Source organism: Leptonychotes weddellii, chromosome 13 (genome assembly GCF_054177405.1).
Source record: "Leptonychotes weddellii isolate Sample4059 chromosome 13, ASM5417740v2, whole genome shotgun sequence".
Taxonomy (NCBI): Eukaryota; Metazoa; Chordata; class Mammalia; order Carnivora; family Phocidae; genus Leptonychotes; species Leptonychotes weddellii.
Window position 1 is genome coordinate 2,980,325 of NC_138381.1, and position 24,398 is coordinate 3,004,722.

The 24,398-nt window shown below is 41.8% G+C and overlaps 1 long non-coding RNA gene across 1 annotated transcript in view; it reads right to left on the reverse strand.

Annotated features, from left to right (window-relative positions):
* Nucleotides 1-7,170: 7,170 nt before the first annotated feature.
* LOC145716674 (uncharacterized) overlaps nucleotides 7,171-24,398 on the reverse strand; it is a 219,423-nt gene continuing 202,195 nt past the window's right edge. Inside the window, exon 2 of the long non-coding RNA XR_014139471.1 lies at nucleotides 7,171-7,273. This is a non-coding gene — a long non-coding RNA (uncharacterized LOC145716674). The remainder of the gene's footprint in view (nucleotides 7,274-24,398) is intronic.

Here is a 24,398-nt window from a genome sequence, read left to right on the forward strand (position 1 = left end):
GGCCAGCTAACAGGGTAGGAAAGTCCCATGCAGTCACTTGAAAAAAATCTTTCCATATTAAAAAAAAAACCTCCATAAAATTTCTCCACCTGTTCTTAACAGTCTATTACTTCTGTCCTTCTGGGGGTGATATGTTTTTACTTCTGTATTCTGTGGTGAAGGATTCTTTTCATTATGAATTAAAATAACTTTTCGTTTTACTTCTCTAAAGTTTGTTCTGTCTTTGGACGTCCTGGCTGAGCTCCGTGTTTGGTAAAATCCCCTATAGGCAATTCAGGGCTCCATTGTCTTCAAAATTCCATTATCTGGGGGGACACATGACTCTGTATTTGCTCCCATTGCTTTAATTAGATTTGTTTTTCTATTTCTAGAATTGTGATAAGCGACCTAAACTCTACTGCCTCATATCTCTGAGATTTTATTCCAGTTAAAGGCTTCTTAGCCACTTTTAAAACTTGTTGAAATCCTTTCCTCCAAAATGTAATTTCTCTCTTTTAAACCATAAATTTAATCTTTTTATGATCATTTCCCACATGATTTGACTACTGGCAACTAACCCTTCTTAAAGCAAATAGAAAAGATCAAGTCCAAGGAGTTATCTGTTTTGTCTTCTAAAATAAGCAACTATCCCCCAAACTACTTCAAGGAAATGTTTGCAAAGTTGTGGTTTTACTATTTTGTTTTTTGTTTTTGCTGAAGGATTTTATTTTGAGTCTAGCTCAGGGGCCAGCAAACTTTTTTTTTTTTTTTTTAAATGAATGTCCAGACAGTAAATACTTTAGGTTTTGTGGGCTATATGGTTTCTGTCACAACGACTCAATTCTGTCATTATAACATGAAGCTGCCATAGATGATATGTAAGTGAATGACTGGGGCTGTGTTCCAATAAAACTTTATTTACAAAAATAAGCAGTGGGCCATATTTGGCCCACAGGCCTAGTTTGCTTACTGATGTTCAAAGTGATACATTAAACTTCTCTTCCATCAGGACCTGGCTCATATGAATAACCAGACAAGGCTTTTCACTTTTTCTGGTCTCATTAAGGGATATAGAATAATAAAACTTTAGAAATAATCATATATCAGCATTTTATAAGTGGCCTACCTGAGTGCTAGAAAAGTGCAAATAATTACAAAAATTAACATGAATCGTAAATGACACAGCTCAGATGTAGGTCCCTGCTGTCTTGGCTTGGTGAGCTCAGTAACCTCGGTCTCCCATGTACCCTTTTGGTAATAGTTTTTAGGACGGGCTAAGAACCACCTAATTCACTATAGCTTCCACTAGAACTCCTGCTCATCTTCCTCCTCTTCTCCATTTTTGCTCTAGTCCAGGAAGTTCCTTCCATTGTGCAGGTTTTTCAAGGAAGTGATTTTCTTTGCCTTAAAATAATATTCATAGTAATTATTTAATAATAGCAATATATACTATGTTTGCTCTCAGCTCTCATTTTGTATCAGGTGTTGGGCTATCTAATTTGTACAATTTGTTTCCTATTCTTAAAATGATCTACAAAGTAGGTACAATTAATTCTTTTCTTTTTCTTTTTTTTTTTTTTTTCCAGGTAAGAATATTGACTTTCAGAGAACTTCATGGACTCACCTCAAATCACACAGATTTTTACACAGCAACTTCCACATATTTTTTCACATGCCCATTGTTTTAAAATTCTTGATCTAATGGCCTCTTTTCTTTGTCCCTTCGGTGATACCGCCATATCTCACTTTTCAGATTAAGTTGGAGCGGTGATTCTGAGCTAAGACTCCCTGGTTCCTGTTCCTTATTTTTCACGTGTATAAGACTGAGCCATGGAACACAGCCCATCTACAAACACTGCAGTGATGTGGCTGCCATGGATATTTATGGAAAATAGATGTTAGATGACAAAAGGACACCTAAGCAGCTGCTGTATGACGAGCTTTAATGGGGTGGCTGCAAACAGGGTGGAGTGAAGGAATTCCTCCAGGGACTGGTGAAGAACAACTTTCAGCAGAAGGCAGTATGATTGGGCACTGCTGGGACCCGCCTGGCACAGAGCAATCAGAACTGGGTGGTTCTTTTAGTGCAAGAGAACCCAGAAAACATGAATCTAAGAGATAGAAATGTCAAAAGTTACAAGCAGTGCAAATAGTCGCTATAGTTGTGGGCCAAAGGAAAAGTCTTTACTTGAGTAAATGTGGAAGGAACTTCTGGCAACAAATATGCAGGCATGGATTAAACCAAGTAAGTTATGATAAACTAGACCAACATCGGCAAGAGAGAAACACCTTCAGATGCACCATCATCGAACATAAAAGATAACACACTTAAATTAGTGTAATTAGACTCAATCCTTGCCACCCAAAATTTACCATGGAGTTGAGGAGGCAGGACATACATTCACGCTCCTTGGAATTTGGTGGAAGTATTTCCAGAAAGATGGCCCTTTGCCGACTCATCCATTTCTACTTTCAAATAAGGTGGGATTTCATTTGTTTGTTTGTTTTTTTACTACCGAATGGGAAAGTTTGGGGATTTTTCTGGATTAGTGCATTCTCTTGTTAGTTTGACCTTTTTGTTCCATGCAAAATGAGCAATGTCCTTGGCTTCATCCAATCTTTCTTTGAGGAGAAATTGCTATCTCTTCACGATAAATCTCATGGTATATAAGAATACCGTATGAATAAATGGGAGTTGGAATCTTGAATTCTGTCTGTGCCGAGTCACCTTGCATCATAGAATGTAGAGAGTGGGTTGATGGTTGCCACGCGGAAGAACCAAGGCGAGGACATTCGCAAGCAATATGGCTGGCTGGCCTGAAGCTGCTATGGCGGTCGCCTGTGAGAGATGCATTGATATGGCACCTCTACCCAGATGGCTTTCACTGGAGTTAGTCTGAGTGTCTCAGGAAGGAGACTTTCAACTACCCAAATCAGTTATTGCTTCAGTGCATGTGTTTTTAAAATCCTTTTTATGTTTGGTAAAAAATCTCTGCTTGAGTAAACAGTTACATCACTAATTGCTAAATATGACATTATCAGATTGTTTTGACTTCCTGGGGGTAAGGGTAAGGAAAAAGGTTAATTACAAATACTTTTGTCTCTAACTAATGGGAAGCAGTGTTAACATCTGTGTGCTGCCTGCAAGAAGTTTGGCAATAATCTCTATGTATCAACCAGAGTAGAATAGAATGACCCAAAGTGTGGATGTCATTGCATTACCTGAATTTACCCAGCAGCTAACAAAATAGGTCTCTTTCGCTAAAGACTAATTTTCACATAAAAAAAAAATCTTTATTATGGGCCTAGTGCAGTTAAATTGCCTGACACAGTAGGGAATCTATACTTAGCCTGGTAATATTAAGCACTGAGAAATGCCTCAGGTGATGATCAAGCTGAGTGGTAATTCAGACCCCTGATAATTCTCTTCCAAGAAAATTCCACCAGGTGGCACAAAATATCTCAAACAGCACTGAGCATGCTCTCTCTTTGGACCACAGTGAATTGTGGAAAAAAAATGAAGAATTGCTAAAGATTGTAATAAGCCTCCCCTCCTCTTCCCAAACGCACACGTTCTTATCCTCAAACAGCTTTCTGAAAGACAAAAAATATATACGTGACAATATATATGTATACATTCTGTATATTCACTGAAATTCACCCTTTGAATAATGTATAGGGCTACTCAGTAGAGATAAATAAAGCAGTGTGGGAAGAGAAATGGAGATTTGCAAAGTTGCCAAGTCACCAAATCTAAAGTCATCGAGTTTGTAGAGAAATCTTAGTACAAAATCTTTCCATGAGTTTAAATGCAGGATCATTCATACAAGTTGTAAATGTTCTGGCATGTTGAGAAACTATAGTGATATAAAGATCTGTGGTGTTTAACCGAAGACAAAATTGTTGCTACTTGAGGCCAGGGGGAAGACTTTATGGGGGAATGAAATAGGGTGAGACAGTTTTCTTTGTTCTGGATTCTGCCACTACTCCTTAAACCGTGGTCTAATATTTGCCCAACATTGGGAGTAAATATATGCTGGAATGGGGTGTCAATTCAGTAATTAGGTAGAGATTGTAATAATATGCAATCCCGGTGATTCCAGCCTGGTGCGTAGTAGGGGAGGGGTTTGGCTCTGGGCCTGTGAAGGGCATCTTGAGTAACCTGTGGAGAAGTTTTCTCAGCTTGCTCATGGCACTGTCCTGGTCCCGGAAACACTGTCCTGATATGTCTGTGCAAGGGTCAGGCATATGCATTTTGAAAGAAAACTTCCCAGATAATTTTAAGGTGTCTTCTAATTAGGACATTTAAATTTAAAGATTTCGTTTTCTTTGGTGATAGTCATGGGTGGGTCCCCAGAAGTTCCATTCTAACAGACCCTTCCTGAGAACCAGGGAAGATCAGTACCCATGAGTAGATCTGGCAAGAAATCTAGTGTCTCTTCCTTAAAGAGAGATTCTTCATTTCTATCTGGAGATGGAAGATAGTTGAGTCATGTCATTCAGTTATTTCAAGCATTCTTCATGCTCACCTGTCTCTGAAGGAATGGCTTGTCCCTTAAGGAGAAACAAAATATAAATACATAAGAAAATGATATAAGAATTGTTCTTAAAGTGGACTTTGAAAAATGCACACTTGAATATTTTGAGCAGCAAGGAAATAAGAACAAAGAATCAGAAAATTAAGTTATGTGGATCAATTAATACTTCACTCATTCTAAGTGGAATGTGGGATATATGAGGGATAGTCAAAGGAATAGAGCCTTAAATTTTAGAGTAAAGTGTTTGAGGTTTCTTCAGTGTGAAGCCAACGATGTTTCTGATTCAAGATATAACATGAATCATTTTATGCATTGGGAGGTTTAAACATGACAGCTATATGTAAAATGAATTAGAACAGGAACCGATTGAATTAATACTTTTACTAAGTTCTTTCTAGTACTAGGCTTTGTGATAGGTACCAACGTACATTCAGCATTTCACTTAAACCTTATCATGACTTTGTAAAGTAGGTGCTCTTATTACCAATTTTAACTACAACAACAGTCAAGGCTTAGAGAATTTAAGTGCTCTGCCCCAGTGTATAATTTTAAATGGTGAAATAGGAATTAAAGCCCAATTCTGTTGGACTTCAAGATCCGCAAGCATGATGATTATATTGAGTCATCTAGGAGTGCATGTAAGGAGAGAATTAACAGTCATTCAGGATAGAGGTGATGAATTAAAAAGCAATTCCAAGAGAAAAAAGTTTTCCTAGCAAACTGTAGCATAAAGCTTTTTTCTACTAGAAATTAAATGATAGAAATTTTATATGGAGCAAAAGTCAAAAGAATTTTTAAAAATCACACTTGTGTAGAAACCAACATTGCAAGTAACACATAACCTCCCCCATTTCCCGGAATGGGGGCAAAGCTACTGTCCAAGGACCCTCGAGGCTCTTCTGGTCTGTAGTGCAGCTAGTCCTCCAGTTCCTCTCTTCCTTGAGCTCCTGAGCTCCATGATTTGTGTCTGGCAAAAGTCTAACAGTATTAGACTGTCAATTAGATAATGTGATTAATTTAAACCCTAAGAATGCTTGACAAAAGTATTGAGGTAGAAAACTACCATCTTTGCATTTACATAATACCTCATTTTGAGAAGAATGGATGTTCAAGCCATTAATTAAAGAGGTTCTGCTGTGAAGCAAGAAGATGCTCTAAACCCAGGTAGACCTTACTGGGTTTGGTTTCCTCACCTGTAAGAAAGGACTGACCATGCCTATCACCCCAGGCATTTCACAGGGACAAATGGGAAAACCTACAATGGAGATGTGCCTCGCATTTGTCAGTATTCGGCCAATGACAGCTGTCTTCCACCTTCAGTTTTGCGAGGGTTGAATGTGTATTTCACTTCTGGGCTCCAGGTGTCTTCTCAGTATCTAAAGATAAGAACACGGCAGGTGTTCAGTCCCCTTGTCCATCACCTTCACACACCATTCATTCATTCACCCACTTACTCAGTGAACGTGTTTTTGGAACCTCCTCTGTGCATGGTACTGGCTACTGACAGATGAAAAGTAGGTCAAGGAAAGACACAACCGCATGTATGCAGAGGGGAACTATGGCGAGTGGAGAGGCATCACCTAATGCAGTCCACAGGGCTCTGAGAAGACTCTTGGGAAAGACATGTCTGATTTGGATTTTGAAGAATGCATGTGAATTACCCCAGAGAAGACAAGAGGGAGGAGGCAGAAAGTGATGTCCAGAACAGAAGAGTTCTAGTTCCTTAATCAGAAAGACTTCTTACCTTCCTATTGGAAGGGTGACCATCTGATATGTATTTTAGCAATAACGTCCCTATGATTCCTCTTTTCTCTGGATTCCTTCTCACATTAGTCTTGGGCCAATTTAAGAATTCTTCACATTGAAATAAGGGGCTATACCTAATTTCTGCTGGCCAGTCAGACCAGTGCTACAGATAGGAGTATTTTCTACTCTACTTCTTTTAAACATAGCAATAAAATATTGTTGGAGAGGTGAGACCTACAGATTTCTTCACTTGAACTTTATTGTTTTCCTTTTGTTTCTCACCCTACCCCACTGCTGCCTAAACCTCACCCCACATAGTGTGGGATATTGTCACAAAATCAGAATGGTAGTTGAGGTTATATGACCAGTTTCAATTTCAGTGTGCTTCATTACACTTAGTTACGTATTGTTGATCGTATTACTGAAAAACCCTTAATTTTAGGTAGGAACAAGAGTTCTTGTGCTCTCTTTAACATCTCTGATGGAGGAGTGATGAATTGAAATCTTTTCAAACTCTGAAAATGTGTGATCCAAGCTATTATCATACAGTTTTTGTCAACCATTTCACATCAAAAGAAATAGCTGTACTTGGTGGGGTCAGAGAGTCATATAGGAAGCTCTAGAGTTGAACAAATGCTCTTTTTGTTTGCTTTCCACTTATCATTCAGTTATTTTGTAGGCTTTCACGCATTATAGCTCGTCTGTTTTTTTTATTCCAGTATGTTTATTTAAGTGTTTTTGTATTTTAAAATAAACAAATACATTCCAGGGTCACTTTTTTTTTTTTTTTGGTCTCTTTTTAAATTTCTGTCACTTTGTTTCCGGTATTACTGAAATAGCATTTAAAGCAATGTCCATGAACAGTGTGATACATCACACCCTATTTTTATTCACTACTAGGTGTGAGTTTTTCTTTTTTTTTTTAAGATTTTATTTATTTATTTGACAGAGACACAGCGAGAGAGGGAACACAAGCAGGGGGAGTGGGAGAGGGAGAAGCAGGCTCCCCACTGAGCAGGGAGCCCAATGCGGGTTTTGATCCCAGGACTCTGAGATAATTGACCTGAGCTGAAGGCAGATGCTTAATGACTGAGCCACCCAGGCGCCCCGGTAGTGAGTTTTTCTAAAGTAGAGCTCATGTCTTAGTCATTTTCATAGGCTCTACAACATTTCTCAGCACATACTACCCATTTATAAAATTCTTAAATTTTTTAAAGGGAATTCTCTAAAATTCTGTAGCTCTCATGAGTAGAAAAAATTCTATGCATATATTGTCAGTTAAGCTCTGGCATGAAAGACTTCTGTCAGCATTTTCATAGGGTTGGTCTATGCAGTCAAAGCTGAGCAGATGATTGTATAAATTATCAGATAAGCTCGGTCCAGCTAAAGAACATTCGAGTAAACAGAAGCCCTGTGTAACTTGTCTTGGTAGAGTTGGGTTCTCAGTCATTCCAGATCAGAAGCATGATGTCTTCTTTCCCACACATGCATTCACAGACTAACAGAGACAAAGAGACATGTGGAACTACAAGGTATACAATAGGTTAGCTTTCCCTTTTCTCTATGGGTCTGCTAATTCCCAGGATAATTCTTTAAGCATGCTCTTTGAAGAGCCCAAAATACTGTTACAAGTACAACATGTAGCAGACCTAGAAGAACATCCAACATGGCAAACAATGGCTCATGTAGGATGATGATTTTAAAACTATCTTCCAGGAAACAGAAAGTTTGAGGTTGTTCTGTTTCTGCAGATCAGGAGTTAGAGCCCTGGCGTGGGTCTTGCCAACTGGAGAGTCTCTTGGTATTTCTGGAACTCTTCAAATGGTTAATTAGGAAGATAATTTCATCTAGAGAGATAGCATGAATGAGTTGAATCCTTTAAAAAGAGTAGCTTAAATATTGGCACATTCATTCTTAATTACTCTCTCATTAGTTAGTTTATTCAGTTCGTACAAAGAAATAGCAACTTAGGACATACTGGTGTGTCATGGACATTTGTGAATCATTTTGTCTGTCCAGCATTTGAAGCCTGTTTTCTAAGTTTTGATAAGGTACAAAGAGTATCTCCTCTCTAGGAGCAGAAAATGCTAGATGTTGACTTTCCCAGCCTTCCTTGCCCTTGGGGCTCAGTAGGTAACTAGTCTCACTTCCACTAGACATTGACTCAAAGCCAGAGATGCAAGAGGGTGGGCACTAGGACAGTGGCTGCAAGGGGATGCAAGTCTCTGCCTGCAGGAATACCCACCACATGGAGGTAACACCCTGGTGCCGGACACACCATCGAGGGCTTCGTGTTAGCAGATGTGGCTTCTCAGCAATCCAGCACCCGGCTTATTTGGGGAACTATTTCTTAAACAGTAGCCTCTACCTTCGAGCCCTAGCCAGTGTTTTCCTGAGTCGCCTAACATCCTCTCAATACATTTTCTTCTGCTTATGTCCATCTTTTGTTTGCAATGAAGAATCTCATCTAATTTCCTATGCTGGACCCTGGGGGACCCCAGAGATGAGAAGGACCCTCTCTGGGACGTAAGGACTTTACACTTGGGTAGGTGAGATGAGGCAAGTTCACTCTCAGTGGAATGTGTATATGATTATTCTCCCCAAGAAACTACTCAAGCTTGCAGATAGGATCGCTGGTGTGGGTTCTCAGGGAGCCAGGGAATTCTCCAGTTCATCTTTCTGTCGTAGGCAAGTTTGGCTCATTACCCAGAAAAGGGACATCCCACATAAGCTGTCCCTTACACGTGTGAGTGGCCAAGAAGACAGGCAGAAGAGAATCTAGCCTTTTGTCTGAATGTATCAGTGGTAGAATAAAATCTGTGGCTGAGTTAGCAGGGAAGAGTTTGCCTCAGCTCAGGCCTGTGTGGAATCTACACAGATGGCGCTCCCAGTAGGATTACACATCCCAGGGAACTTCTGAACCATATGGAGGAGAAAGTTCCCCGGCTGAGAGTTCCGCTCCATTATTTCCCATTGGAAGTAGTGCATTGTGATCAAGCTTGAATTATCAGATGCGAGGCAATGGGTATCAAAATGTTTTATTTGCCAGAGTTTGGAACCACTTATTCTCAGCCTAATGATTATAAAGAACATGTGGTTATAGCATATTCTGAGTTATGCTACCAGGGATCATTTACAACATTTCCAAGGGCACAGCCATGTAACTGTGCAAAGAGTGTCCCTGCCTTATAGCAGAATTCTGGAAAGAAGGATTGTCCCAAGCTGCCGTGGGACATGCCTTGGCTTCTGAGTGCTGTTTCTTCCTGAATCTTTTTGATGGAACATTAAACTTCATGCCCAGGGAACGTGGTGTCCTTGCTTTGCCAGCACTGGATCCTGGTGGGCACTGCCACCCCCAAGAGCATCTGTGTGAAGCCCTTGTGTGGCTCTGGATGTCCTCATAAGCCAAGAATGGATAGCACCGAAGACAGAATGGTGGGGTTGTGCGGAGAGATAGGGATCCTGCTGTCTCCACTGCGGCTGACTGATCCTGGGTACCTTTGGTGTCAGGGTCCCGACCCCAGAGATGCAAGCCCAGGACCCATCACCATGGAGAACTGCATGCTCCAAGCATCACCCCAACATGCCCATCTGTGTCTGAGAAAAGGGAATTACTGGATCTGAGAGGTGGCCTCCTCGGGGGAGCATTTCATTTGGGGAGACCTGTGAGCTGGGGGTCAGAAGCAAAGAGACCAGGGTAAGCCCAGTAGCGGCAGACCAGTTGGCACGAGCTGGATGGCAAACACAAGCTTGCCTGCCGTATGCGTGAGCGACTTCCAGAGCCTTCCATAACTGGCATTTGCCTGTGCTCATTCGTCTCAACCTTATAGGGCCTGCAAGAGAGAACTCTGAGCTACACAGGTCCCCACTGGACTATGTTCACAGCATACCTCTGGGATGGGAAGCAGGTGACTTCTCTCCCACGCCGGGCCCACTAAACTCTGGTGGTCCTCCCTTCTATTTCGACATGCGTGGACTTCTTTCAGGTAGATTTCACCACTGTTGTAATGCTCAAGTATGTTAGAAGATAGGGCCTACTGCGATCAAGGCCACTCACCATCAGAGGGACGGGGGTAGAGTCTTGCCTGAATGGAGAGGGCGTGTCCCTGCTTTCTGGGGTCAGCATCAGAGGCATTTCCTCAGGTTGCAAGTGCAAACTGAAAAAAATTTAAAGAGCATTTGGGTTCAAGAAGGAAAAGAGGAACAGAAATTTCCTGGGTGGAACTATTTTTCACTTTAGGAAGACATGTGAATGAAACAAAACTTGTTGGCCCAGGGGGTAAGCTGGGCACCAAAGAATTTTAACTCATCCCCCACTGACACAAGTTCATTCTCCTCTGTCCTTTACTGTTTAGTAAGGCTCTCGAGAAAGTCCCAGCCTGTCTTTTTTGTACAGGACAACTGAGGATGTTTAAACTTAGGGTTCTGACTGCTAGGGCGGAATATTCCAGAATAATTGGAATATACCCGAGTGCTAGCAGCAGGAAGAAGGATGAAGGTACAAGGCAAGAAGGTAGAATCAAGAGGGTTTGGTTAAGTTAGGGGGTATGGTCATAGTCTATTCAGCAAAACAGGAATTCCCTTACATGGAATCAGACATTTAGGATTTCTTGGACACCGACAGCAGTAGATGCATTGGCTGTTTCCTAGAGTCTCCTCAAAACCACATGACCAGATTACAGAACAAGAAAACAAAAGTACTTGTCCAATACGTAAGGATATTTTAAACACTTTGTGAAGGTATTAGACGAAATAAGCAATATTAGTAGGAAGTCTTCAGGCAGATTGAATCCCATCCAGAAATGCAGTTTAAATGTCGGTTACAAATACTCTTGCTGAGGTCTAGACCAGACATAGATGATAGATTCACACCCAGTTATAAAGCAATTACCCCAACGGCTTTGGGCCAAAAGATTGGATATTTGAGACTCTGAAATGATCACCCTGTAAATGACCGTAATGTGGGTAATTAAAAATAGATTATTGGATTAAGATTTGAATACTTTTGAAGACCTTGCTTTCCCCTGGTGTGTGCGGTTTTTGTGTTTTTTTTTTTTTCCTTTATTTTTTTCTCTCTGAGTGATCATAATTGAATGCACCTTCAGACTACAAACTGTAATTTTGCTGTCAGCAGTGGTACTTTAATCTCAGATATTTATTAGAAAATTTCTCTGCACTAACTGTCAATTTAGCTAACAAGAGGCACTTGAATCAAGTGAATGGACTCCTAACAAAATTAAGAAATTGGTAAAACTGTGTCAGGTATATTACAGTAAGCTTCGATAGCTATAAGTTTCAGTTTTTCATATGTAGGATTTTACTAATAATCAGGATAAAAACAAATGTATTAGTGCTTAGATTAGCTCTTCTCTAGAAAAGAGAGATTGAGTAAAATGCGGTAGTTTAGATATGTATGTAATTGGGCCAAAGGAAATGGGGGGTGGAGTCAATTCCCAATGAATTTGATTAATGTAAATAATTTATCTGGATCTTTCCACTCCTACACCCTACTTACTCCTTAAAATATGTTTTCCTTAAATAGATTTTCCTCTCCCGCCTCTAATTCACAGAAGACTCTACACAGAGCCTGCAAAGTGGAGCGGAGTCCAGAGGTCCAGTCTCTCTGTCCGGCTCCATCCCTTTTCCTAGCATGTGCATTGATGAGCTCTGTGTCTCTGGTCTTCAGTCTCCTTGTTCTGAAAAATGAAGAAACTGAACCAAATGAAATTTACAATTCTTCTGATTCTAGTTTTCCCTGAATTGCTTCTAGTCAGGGTTTCTGTGAAGAGTAGTTTCCCAATAGAAGGATCTCTACTCTTCACTCTGAAAGGAAAGACAATATATCCTTAGCCTGTGTTGACAGGAGAATAAACTGCAAAGTTGCTCCAGAAGTTAAACATACATTTACTATATGATCCAGCAATCCCCTCCTAGGTATTTACCCAAGAGAAAAGGAAATTTATGTTCTTACAAAAAGCTGTACTCAAATATTTATGGCTGCTTTATTCATCTCCCCAAACTGGAAACAACCCAAGTGTCTTTTGATTGGCAAGTGGATTAAATGAGCTGTGATATAACGGTTCAGAACAATACCACTCAGTGATAAAAAGGAAGGCACTATAACACGCATGACATCACAGATGAATGGGAGAAAATATTTCCAAATCACATACCTGATAAGGTGTTAATATCCATAAGGAACTTCTATAACCCAACAGGAAAAAAAAAAAAAGACTCCTGCCTTAAAATATGCAAAAGACTTGAATGGGTATTTCTCTAAAGAATACACACAAGTGTCCGACAGGTACTTGATGAGATGCTCAGTATAACTCAGTCAAATCCACAATGACTTGCCATTTCACACAGGTTAGGATGGCTTTTACTTATATGTTATGAACAAAATGAGTGTTGGCAAGGATGTAGAGAAATTAGAACCCTTGCACACTGTTGGTGGGAATGTAGGACGGTGTAAGTGCCATAGGAAATAGGATGGAGGCTCCTCAGAAAGTTAAAGATAGTACCACTATAGGATCCAGCAAGTCCACTCTTGGATGTATATTCAAAAGAATTAAAATCAGGATCTTGAAAAGATATCTGCACTTCCATGTTCACTGAAGCTTTAGTCACAGTAGCCACAATGTACAAACAATAGATGAATGGATACAAGACACGTGGTATACATGTCTGATGGAATAGTCTTCGGTCTTGAAAAAGAAGGAAATCCTGTCCTGTGCAACAACACAGATTCTAGGTGACATAAGCAGTCACAAAAGGACAAATACTGTTGGATTCTACTTATATGGGATACTTACAGTGGTCAAAATCATAGAGACAGAAAGCAAAATGGCAGTTGCCAGGGGCTGGGGAGAAGGAATGGGGACCTGCAATTCAAGAGGTATCAAGCTGCAGTTGTGCAAGACAAGTAAGTTCCAGACATCTTCTGGATTGCATTATGCCTGCAGTTAAGTGCCGTACGCTGCACTGCAACATCTGTCAGAAGGGTAGATCTCATGTTATCTGTTCTTATCACAAGAAAAACAAAAGCACATAAATAAATACACTATTTCCCTTATAAAAGGGAAGGAGCCACACAACAACACGGATGAAACTCAAGTGAATTCTGTGCTAAGTGAAGGAAGTCAGACTCACAAGGCTACATGCTGTATGATTTTATTTATACAACATTCTGCAAAAGGCAAACCTATCAGGACAGAACACAGCTCAGTGGCTGCCAGGGGCCGGTGGTAGGAAAAGGGGGCTTACCGAGGTGGGGCACAGAAATGTTCTCTAATATCTTCGTTGTGATAGTGGTTGAACGACTATCATTTGTTAAGACTTGCAGACTTGTACACTCAAAATGAGTGAATATTACTATATAGATAATAATTCAATTAAAAAAATCAACAGCATAGATCTAAGGTTTGTTACTGAACTACACTTTTCCTTAAATTTAAATTCTAAAATTTTTAAAGTTGTTTTTTAAGCCAACGCAAACGTGGAGGCACTTTTTTCCTGTCTCCTTCCCCCTGGGGTGCACAGGTTGAAAATGGAAGTGGATTTTACCAGCTGGCGGATTGAAATGTCCTGGAGAGCTGTTGGTCTGACCAGGCAGAAGTGCTGTCCTCAAATACACATCTGCCTTCAAGGTTCCTGAAGGTTGCTTTCTGCTCTGGAGGAAGCAGTTCTCATTTGCATCAACTTCCAACAACTTCCCTCAGGCAAGGCCCTGGAGGCACATACCTGCATTCATCTGCCTCAGGCTCAGGTATGGCTTAGGGCAGCTCCCTTAAGAATTCTTTTGTGCTTCAAGACAGAAGGACCCACAGAATCTGTTTTTCAGTACGTCTGGCTTTCAAGGCAGACATTGTGCAGCTGGAGGGCTTCTGGTGTCATCAACCCAGGGATGGTAGGTACCTGTGCTCAAAGAATATTTTATACAGATAAAGAGTTCCTATTGGATGGTCTAAATTCTAGCCCAGGCTAGAAGCTCTACTAAAAACATTGGTAAAATATGATTTCACTCATCTATGGAATTTAAGAAACGAAACAGATGAACATGTGGGGAGGGGGAAGGAGAGAGGGAAACAAACCACAAGAGACTCTTAGCTGTAGAGAACGAACCGAGGTTGATGGAGGGAAGTGGGTGGGGGATGGGCTAGATGGGAGATGGTTATTAAGGAAGGCACTTGTGATGCGCACTGGGTGTGGTATGGAAGCCATGAATCACTGAATTCTACTCCTGAAACCAACATTGCACTGTATGTTAACTAAAATTTAAATAAAAATTTAAAAAAAATGCAAAAAAAGAAAGAGAAAACATTGGTCAATTCCTATGCTTTTACAAGTTAGGTCTTAGATTTTATCTGGCTCTTAGACCAGAGTGTGGTAGCATTTTAAAATATATAAAATTGATGGAAAATATTTTAGAGTCCATAACTGCATGGTATGAGCAAGGTCCTTATACATTACAAAATGTATATGCTGCTTACAGACACACATATGTAGGTGATTGACAAGAGTTAAATGCATTGGAAAAGCTTAATATTAATACAGAGACTATGTTATAAATATGTTGCATGGTGTTTTTTAGTAGTAGCAGTCTCTCTTCCCCTATATAAATATGTATTTTTAACTAGTTGGCTCAAGGGTGATAGTCGGTGGTCATGTGATACTCAAATTCAGTATTTTGACCTCAGATTCATTGAATCACAGGACTGAAAAGTTTGAAGATCGGAAAGTCCAAATCCTCATTTCAAGCAAAAGGCACACCAATGGCTTGTCTAGGTTGGCTAGACTCTGCATGGATATGTTGAGTGACATGAATTCATAACTTCCAGAGGCAAATCATTCCAGCACCCTGCAGGTTGACCTGACATAAATTTTGTCTTGATTAAGTGTGTAAAGCACCAGGTTCAAAACAATTAAGTTACCCTGGTGCAGTGGCTTAAATGAATTTCAATATAAAGAGTCTACATATATTTAACTGTAAAATAATTTAAATTAGTTTCAGTTAGACAGAAATATCAAGCCATAATAATCATATGTTTCAATGAAAAGTGACCTTTAAAAATTGTTTGCTTTAAAACAATTTTCCCAAGGCATTTTACCAGTAAATTGTTAAAAACCAAAAAATGCTCAGAATAAATCTTGCAAGCCTACCGAAAAACAAGACAAGAGGCCAATGGATGCCTAAATGCAGGGGCTGGTCGCTGCAGTCCAAGCCACACTGGACAGCTGGGTGGGAGTGGGCAGGTCGGCTGCACCAGCAGGGCAGGGAGTAAAAATGCTCGTCTTTGGGTGAGTAAAATTTTCTTATGAGACAAATTCTCTCCTTTCCATGGTGCCATATCACCACATAACTCTCATAAAAGGATGCTCCACCCAACCAGAAAGAGACATGAATAGACTGGATCTTCAAAGCAATGGCAGTAAGGCTGATCCCACGTGGTAGTCAGCAGAACCACAAGCACATTCCTCCTCCCAATACTGCCTCACAATCCTGCTGGACACCACACTTGTAGTATCCGTGACCCATTGATCCAGTCTGGTACGTGAGTATAGACAGAGCCATTGTCTAAGCCAGCCTAGGGAAACTACAGCTCAGTGGTTCAACCCAGCTCCTTGACTATTTTTGGGTGACCTGCAGGTTAAGAAAGGCTTTACAGGTAAACGTTTGCAATCAGTTTGATCACAGAGAAGGTTAACTCTGAACACCAAGTATGTGAAATGTAATACCACAGAATTCCATGTTTTTCGTTAGCCATAGACCTAAACCATTGTCCTTTTTTTTTTTTTTAAAGATTTTATTTATTTTTTTGACAGAGAGAGACACAGGGAGAGAGGGAACACAAGCAGGGGGAGTGGGAGAGAGAGAGGGAGAAGCAGGCTTCCCGCGGAGCAGGGAGCCCGATGCGGGGCTTGATCCCAGGACCCTGGGATCATGACCTGAGCAGAAGGCAGATGCTTAACGACTGAGCCACTCAGGCGCCCTGAACCATTGTCCTTGATTATTACTACTACATTTTGAATTTCATCAAAAGATTTGTGGACATTTGTCTTCTCTTTTGTTATATAAATACCTAGACAATGTCTTTAATTTTGCCTCTTGGTCTGCAAAGTCTAGAATATTTATGTTCTGCCCCTTTCCAGAACAAAGTTTGGGGACCCCTGGTCGAAGCAGCATCTGATCCCTAAGCGGTACAAGAATCAGTTGGCAAGATGAGGCGGGGGGGATGAGTTAGAAGAGAATGAAACAGAACAAAGGAGTAGATGCCTTAATGCTTGTAAAAAAAAGCCTAAGTGAATGCCATTACTATGATTGGAATTTATCCAGGATGTTAGGATCAACTCAGAATGCCATGAGCTCTTTCACATCACTGAGTGCTCAGGTCTTCACTTTTATATCCTTTCCAAAAGACAGAGCTCGCTCCTCCACGCCAGGTTATTGGCTCGATATGACAACAGTAAATCTCTGGTGACACTTCCAGCAGCACATAAGAAGATAGTTCTCAGAAATGACCAATAATTGACCCAGCATGACCTGTCTAAGCATGTGAGGTCTAACAGGCTCTAACATTAAGTATAGAATTATTTCCCAATAGATACTTTGCATGTAATGCTATTCGACTACTCAAAATGAACAAAATAGAGTCAAGTAAAAGAATAGACTCCTTTTTATCTCCCAATGATAAACGAAATTGAGTTTTGACCAATTGATGGAAAAATTACCTCTTATTATTTCTAAAATCAATGAGGGAATAATTAGATTTAGCAAATGGGATTTAAAAAAATCCCTTCGAGGTCACTGGGGCTATTTCCTATACTTAATCCAGGAGAATTCCCTAAACTGAATTTTCTAGGGTTTTGTTGGGTTTAATAAGACTTCAACTTCATTGTATCAGTATTGCTGAATAACAAATCACACCAAACCACAGCTTAGAGCTGCGATGATAGTTCTTCTCATGCTTCCTGGGCTGTCTCTGTGGTTCTTGAGACCAGGCTGTGGGTGCCTCCCAGGGAGCTGGGTGATTGGTTGCAGCCACACTGTTACGCCTGGGGCCACGGCTGGACAGACAGGCTGTCTCTCTCCCTTCACGTGGTCTGTTGTCACAGCCTGTACCCAGCATGGTGGACGCTTCTCAAGAGCAGAAGCTGTACCTTTGAGTAGGAGGAGCTTCAAATAATTTTTGGCCTTCGACAGCCTAACCCTTTTTTATCCCTGTGTATATATCATCGTGGACCCTGAGAGACCAGTTAAGACCCTATGAAAGGAGACTGAAGCTCCTTGCAGGTATTCCGCAATGCTAATACCAGCAGTTAAGTGGCTTTAGCAGAGGAAGTATCAGAAATAAGACAGGATATGCTGTCTTCTCTTTTACGAAATTATGGAGTCTGTTGATACGCACTTTGCTACATGCCCTTCCTCTGTTTACTCCAGTTATAGCACAGAGCTTCCTACTGGAAGCCAGACTGTCCTTCTCGAAGCTGCTGTCTGCTAGCGGCCTGGTATTGGCATAGGCAATTCAACCCTCTTGACTCTCTCCCCTCCTCCCTGTAATGGAACAAGAATAGTGCTGACTCGACAGATTTGCTATGAGGATAAAACGAGGCAGTGTGTGTGGGGTGACCAGCATGGATGGGCACATAATAGGAACACAATTAATATAAGCAATACCTGTTATTCTAATAATTCATGGTCTTATTACTGCCCTCAACTAGTTGATACAACTTGGTAAGTCAGGAAATCAAGGGTCTTCAATGAAATGAGCTTTACATTGACACATTTCAGTCCATTTGATTCTTAAACCCATGCTTACAATGGTTTTGTTGAGTCGCCGGACAGGTTAGGTTATAGCAAGGCAAACAGTAGCCACAAAACATGGAAAAATTCGTTTCTCACTCATTACCTAGCTGGTGGCCTGCAGGCAACTCCCCTGGGGAGCTGTTCTTCATGCAGGGACGTGGAGATCGGGTTGTTGTCCTCACCCTGCTAACTGATCACAAGGCCTCCTTGGTCACTGACACAGGGCACACGGGGTGGAGGATCACCAGGCTTTTCCCTGCCTCACCTGGAAGTAACAGCCAACACTTCTGCCCGCAGTGCCTAGGACTCGTCTTACAGCCACCCAATTGCAGGGTGCTGGAAAATCTGGCCTTCCAAGTGCCCAGGGAGAGGAAGGTGGGCCTGGATTTAGCAGACATGTGTAACGGCCCCGTTACAATAATGACTCAGTCTGTGTTCTGTTCCACAATTTTCTGAATTGATCCATTTGATCATCAATAGTTCTGAATGGCAGCAAGGCCTGCTTTCTATGACACATAGATCCACAAGATTTTCATTTTGGGTTACACAGGACAACCCTAATCCCTCTGCCTTTTGAGAGCCATTCCAGAATATGAAGAAGATGGATGAACAAGCAGCCGTGGAGACCAGAAATGTGGGATGTGGCTCCGGCCAATGGCTTTCCTGTCTGAGGCAGCCCTAAGGGAATTCAACCCTACAGTTTAACCCTCCTCCACAGCTTCAACCATTATAAGAGTTCACGTAAAATATCATAAAGGGAATAGAGTTCCTGTGACCTTAGCCTACGGGAGTGCCAAGTTCTATGTTATATTAGTTTTCTGCTGCCACTAACAAATTACCTCAGCTTAAAGCCACACCTGTGGTTTAGCTCAGCATTCTGTAGGTCAGAAGTCCACGTGGGCTCAACTGACTTCTCTCCTTGGGGTCTCACCAATATCTAAAATTACGGTGTCAGCTACGCTGGACTTATCACAATGCTCGGAGGAGATGCCTCTTCCAAACTCAGGCAGGTTGTTGGTGGAATCCAGTTTCTTGTGGTTGTAGGACTGAGGCCCCATTTTCATGTTGGCCAGGCCATCCTCTGATCCTACAGACCACCCACATTTCTTCCCACATGGCTGTCTCCGTGTTCAAAGCCAGCAACAGCGGGCTGAGTCCTCATGCTTTAAGTATCTCTGACTTCTCCTCCCGCCACCGGCTGGAGGAGACTATGCTCTTAAAAGTGCTCACGTGCCTGGAGCAGGCACTTCCCTAGCACCTTCACAGCCATGCCTTGATTAGTGTTCGACTGAATGGCTAGAGTTCGGGAACCTTTGGGACATCCTTACAAGAGTGCTGCATATGCTAACTCTCCTATATTCCAATTTCATTCGATACTAATGAGAACTAGCACTCTTAGTGCAATTCTTGCAAGGTGCAGCCACTGTTCACAGTAACTCTGTGAGGTGTGTACTATTTTCCTCATTTGACAGATGAGGAAGTTGAGGCCCGTGAGGTCAGGTTTTTGGCTTACACTCAAACAGTACGTTAGGGGACGCTCTGCTTCCAGTATCCACAGTCCTGAGCACTGCGCAGGGCTCCTTTCTACTGAGTTCTATGAATGGCTTTGAGATGAACCAACAGGGGAGCGTCTCCCTGAGTGATCCTCCAGACCATACTCACTCCAATCTCCCTTCCTGTCTGGAAGAGCTCATAAAATGGGCAAAATGCGAGAGATTTTTAGTAGCTGATTGGGTTGTTTAATTTTAATTGCAGAAAGTGGCAAAAAGAACAGACTCAACAGATATAAGTTGAGCTTCTCTTCTTGCCTGTTTTCAATATGACAACGTTTAGAATGGTATGATTGAGAGATGGATGGATGGATGTAGGATGGATGGATGGATGGATGGATGGAGTGTAAGTGATAGACTTAATAAGTAGTTTTTCTCTTGTATTTCAGAGTCACTCTAAACAATGAACAAAACTCTGTGCCCCGTAAGAGTTGAGCAGAGCTCACGTTTTAAAGGAATGTTCTCTTTGGACTGAGTGCTAGCTGGGGTCCCTCAAACTCACACCGAATCCCCGTGGGAACTACCTTGTATTTACCACCATGATGCTTTCCAGAAAGCAGTGCATAGATCCACAAAGCTGATTAAACAAGGAAGGGCCACTTTTTCTCTGAGTCTTTTCTGCTGGTTAGAAATAGAGGAGACTTCCAGGGTCCAGGAAAGAATGCTGAGCAGAGAGCCCAGCATTTTTTCTAAGACAAAGATGTGTTGCCAGGCAGAGCAAACCCAATAATGAAAACAAATGTGCATTTGAACCTTTGTGAAGTAAGACGTACGCTCTCCAGTACTACTTTGGTTGGATTTTGCTGTTTAGTTAACTGTGCTACTTTCCACATGAAGCTGATACTGTGATAATCCCTTTTCCATCACATCCTGGAGGCGTTTGGATCCACAGGAATTCTGAAGGTGTAGTGTTGTCACACGTCTATTTATGCATTTAGGATGTTCGAGCGATGCGTTATTTATAGAAAGCTAGTGGATTTGTGAACAAAGAGAGTTCTAATTAAATCTTCACTTTCTGCCATGCTGTAGCTGATGGTCAACGGACACTCCTATTTTTAATCACCTCTATTTATACCAGGATTCTGTTGCTCTTATTTGCACATTAACTGAACCCAGGCACTTGGCAGCCTGCAGCTTAATAAAATAGATTTGGAAACAAGACTTAAATCCATTTCTCTCTCCCCCTTTTTAACGTTCTAGGACATTCGAAAATGTGCTTATAAAAATGATCATTTGGCTTGGAATTTTGGTCTGTTCCTACTAAAAAAGTGAATTAATCTTAATAATTGCAAAGAAATCATATATGGAGTAGTCCTCGGAAGGGTAATTACTCAAGTGCTGTGGTTTTCATTAAAAAGTTAACATTTATCTTATTACAGTAATTACCTTATTGCAGTAAATTGGTGATATTTTCCTATTCCTTCAGTGAGATAGCATAGTGAGATAAGTTCACTGCAATAAGATGTGTTTGAACTTATTAATGAGAATCAGATGGATTATTTTTAAGCTTGGTTTTAAAAAGGCAAAAACACACTTTATTTTTTCTGTATGAAACCACATTAAGTTAGAAAACTGTCATTAGATATTATCCATCCATCTTATAAATGACTCTCCTTTGAGAAATGACCATACTAGTTGTATTTGTTATCAGGTAAAATATTTCCTGTTCTCCTCGACTTTCTATTTATGAAATGAAAACATCACCTTAAATGAAAGATGTTGTGCTCATATCCAAAGGTTTACTGAGTTTTAAGGATTCTCAGAAAATATCTCATTCAATATTACTTATTTTCGTCATAAGATGTCTAAAGCACAAAGATGTTACTGCACTTCTCCCCAGTCACAAGGTGGCAAAGTGATAGAGTTAAGGCTGGAATCCGTGTCTCCTGCCTCAGGGTTCTTTCAGATACGTCCCACCTCTAATGTGCGTGCGTGTGACTATGCACGTGTGCTGTGATACTTCTCTGTAGCTAAAATGACCACATTGGAACTACAAGGCCTTTGTGTCCATCTTCACGTGGCTCCTAAGAAACCACAGTGCAGGGCGCCTGGGTGGCTCAGATGGTTAAGCGTCTGCCTTCGGCTCAGGTCATGATCCCAGGGTCCTGGGATCGAGTCCCGCATTGGCGTCCCTGCTCCTTGGGAGCCTGCTTCTCCCTCTGCCTCTCTCTCTCTCTCTCATGAATAAATAAATAAAATCTTAAAAAAAAAAAAAAAAGAAACCACAGTGCATTAACTTGACCTCCTTGTCTCGTATGCTACGTGGCACGTTTGTTCAAAGGAAGCTGACCGCCCCCGATTGTTCCAGCTCCTCTGCATCCCCCAGTCCTGTGGCTATGGCAAACTGCTTTAGGTCGTCTGTTCATGTGTCTTGCCAGGAAACACCTCTGTGTGTGTGCTCACTTCTCTGTTAGTGGCTGAGCTGCAGTGATTTCATCCTCATTACTGGTGACCCAGCTTGGTCACTCAATAACAGGTGTGTGCTCTGGCTGCTGTGGATAGGGATGCACGAGGAGCCGTGAGGGGAGACTGGTTGCTGTCGCTGAATCCAGAAGCTGAGCAAAGACACTAGCTCCCTCCTAGCCTCAGTGCTGAGGCTCCTCCTAGAGGTTCATCTTCAGAGTGGGGAGAAACCTAAGCTCGTTCACAAAGCCAGCAGTCAGGATGGGACTCGATGCATCCCCTACCTGAGTAACACCAGCGTCGATAACAGGTGTGTCCTCTCTCTCTCTTAGGCCAAGGTGGTCCGTCCAGTCCACCTGCTCAGACCCCCTCCTGGGGAAGGGCACAGCCAGCCCGCCAAGCACGTGTTCTCATCAGGCTCCTTCGCTGTTACGAGGGGATCCTAATTCTCCCCCCAGCTCGGCTGACGAGTCAAGCACACACAGTAATCACACTGCGGATACTGCCCGGGAGTCACAACCTCGAACTCACTGCTGCTCAGTGCTTTGCCAAAAGCTTGGCCAATGAACAAGACGTCTGAACAACATGCCATCCAACCTTTTTGGTACTTTAAAATCTTCCTCTGCATTAACCAAACCAGCAGGGACCTGCGTACACAGACTTCCTTTTCTTCTGCCCCCAAAGAATGGCCCGACCGGAGTAACACTGCAGCGTTCTGTCTCCAGAGTATACAATGGGATGTTCCAAGAAAGGGCGCCTATTGAGGGAGGCTTCTGAGGCAGCCATCCCCTGCATTCTACAGTGTCATCTTCATGTGAACGCATGAAAAAAATTCTCACTAGCTGTAGTCGTAGGGATGATTATGCTTCTCCTAAGCAAATATTTTTTAACTTTATAGACTTAATGAATCATGTAAATTGTGTCTTTTCTTTCTTTGTATTGGCTGACATGACACTCATGGCCATGTTCATACCCAATGCTGACAGGTGCAGACTTCCAGAGCAGGCGGCTGAGCATTAACTCACTCTGTTACTAACTTTACTTCTCATTTTTCGTGTCCTGGAATGTCCCCACTTACTTCTTTTCTGTCATTTTGTTGCATTGTTTATATCCTTCTAAGTTGGCTTAAATTACTTTTAGAACAAGGCAAAGAACAAAATAAATAAATATACAGATAAACCCCTACCAATGTGTTAAAGATGTAGGACATTCAAGCTGAGGAGAAAACCACCTCATAAACCACCTAGACATCTGGAACAATAGAAATAAGAATATGGCCCCTGCCTCTCCTAGGGACAGCTTGCATCTGGATGCGGCCACACTAATAGATCCTGTTTAATATTACCAGAATTCTGCCAGTCCGGAAAGGCGTTAAGAGGCACTTATACATAGCATATCTAGTTCATGTTCTCAGTGAAACAGACATCAGCTAATTCTTTAGGCTCTGGAAAATTTTAGCATACGGGGATGCTTGTGGGGGTTGTCTGAAAGTAGCTGACACTCTGCTCCCTGCATCCCGTGGGGGAGGGGTGGGGGACGAATCAGCCTCCTCACCCTTCCCCCAAAGCAGTACCTGAACTTCCTGTCTACGGGAACAGCTGAGCAAGCACAGGAACCCAGGTAGCCTTGACTCCCTTACGTTCAGCTGAGCCAAGAAGTCGGGTCACCCTGGGCGGCGTCCGGTTGTCACTCAGGTGCCTGGCTGGTGGCTGGAGCCCAAGGGCCATCTCCTAACAGGCAGGGAAGAAGAAACCCTCTTTGGAGACTTTACTGTCGTCATTAGCCACGGCAGTGTATCTTCATGATCACCTTATACATTTGCTATTATTACTTTCATACATTAGATACGATCTATGTTCTAAGCACTGAACAAAAATAGGAGGTAGGCACAGGCTTTGCTTAGCTTCTTCGCAGACAAAATTTGATCGACAGATAAGAACCAGACCTGAGTAAATGATGGAAACACAGCTTACTGTATGTGCAAACTGATGAAGTTATTCTGGGGAATAATGTTCTTTTAAATTTTCAATAAGGCAGGGAGAGAGGCAAACTCTTTCCACACACAACGATTCATTTTAATGAGAGACGGCATCAAAATAGAATCGCAAAACTCACAGGGAGTGGGGAGGAGAGCAGGGGCATCACGCCTTCTGTGAAGCCAAACTTCAGTCACTTAAGAGCAGATTATTTAAATTGGGGTTACCCGTGCTTCTCACATCTTGTGTCTGTGTCTTCCTCCTGTTTGTTTCCCAGCTGGCAGACGTTTCAGGGAGCATCTGTACCCCAGACAGGGTAGTAGCTATGAAGGTGAAGGCAAAGTGCACCAAACTCAAATTCAAGGCTAACCTGTCTTTGAGGGACCGAGAACCTCTTGGGGCA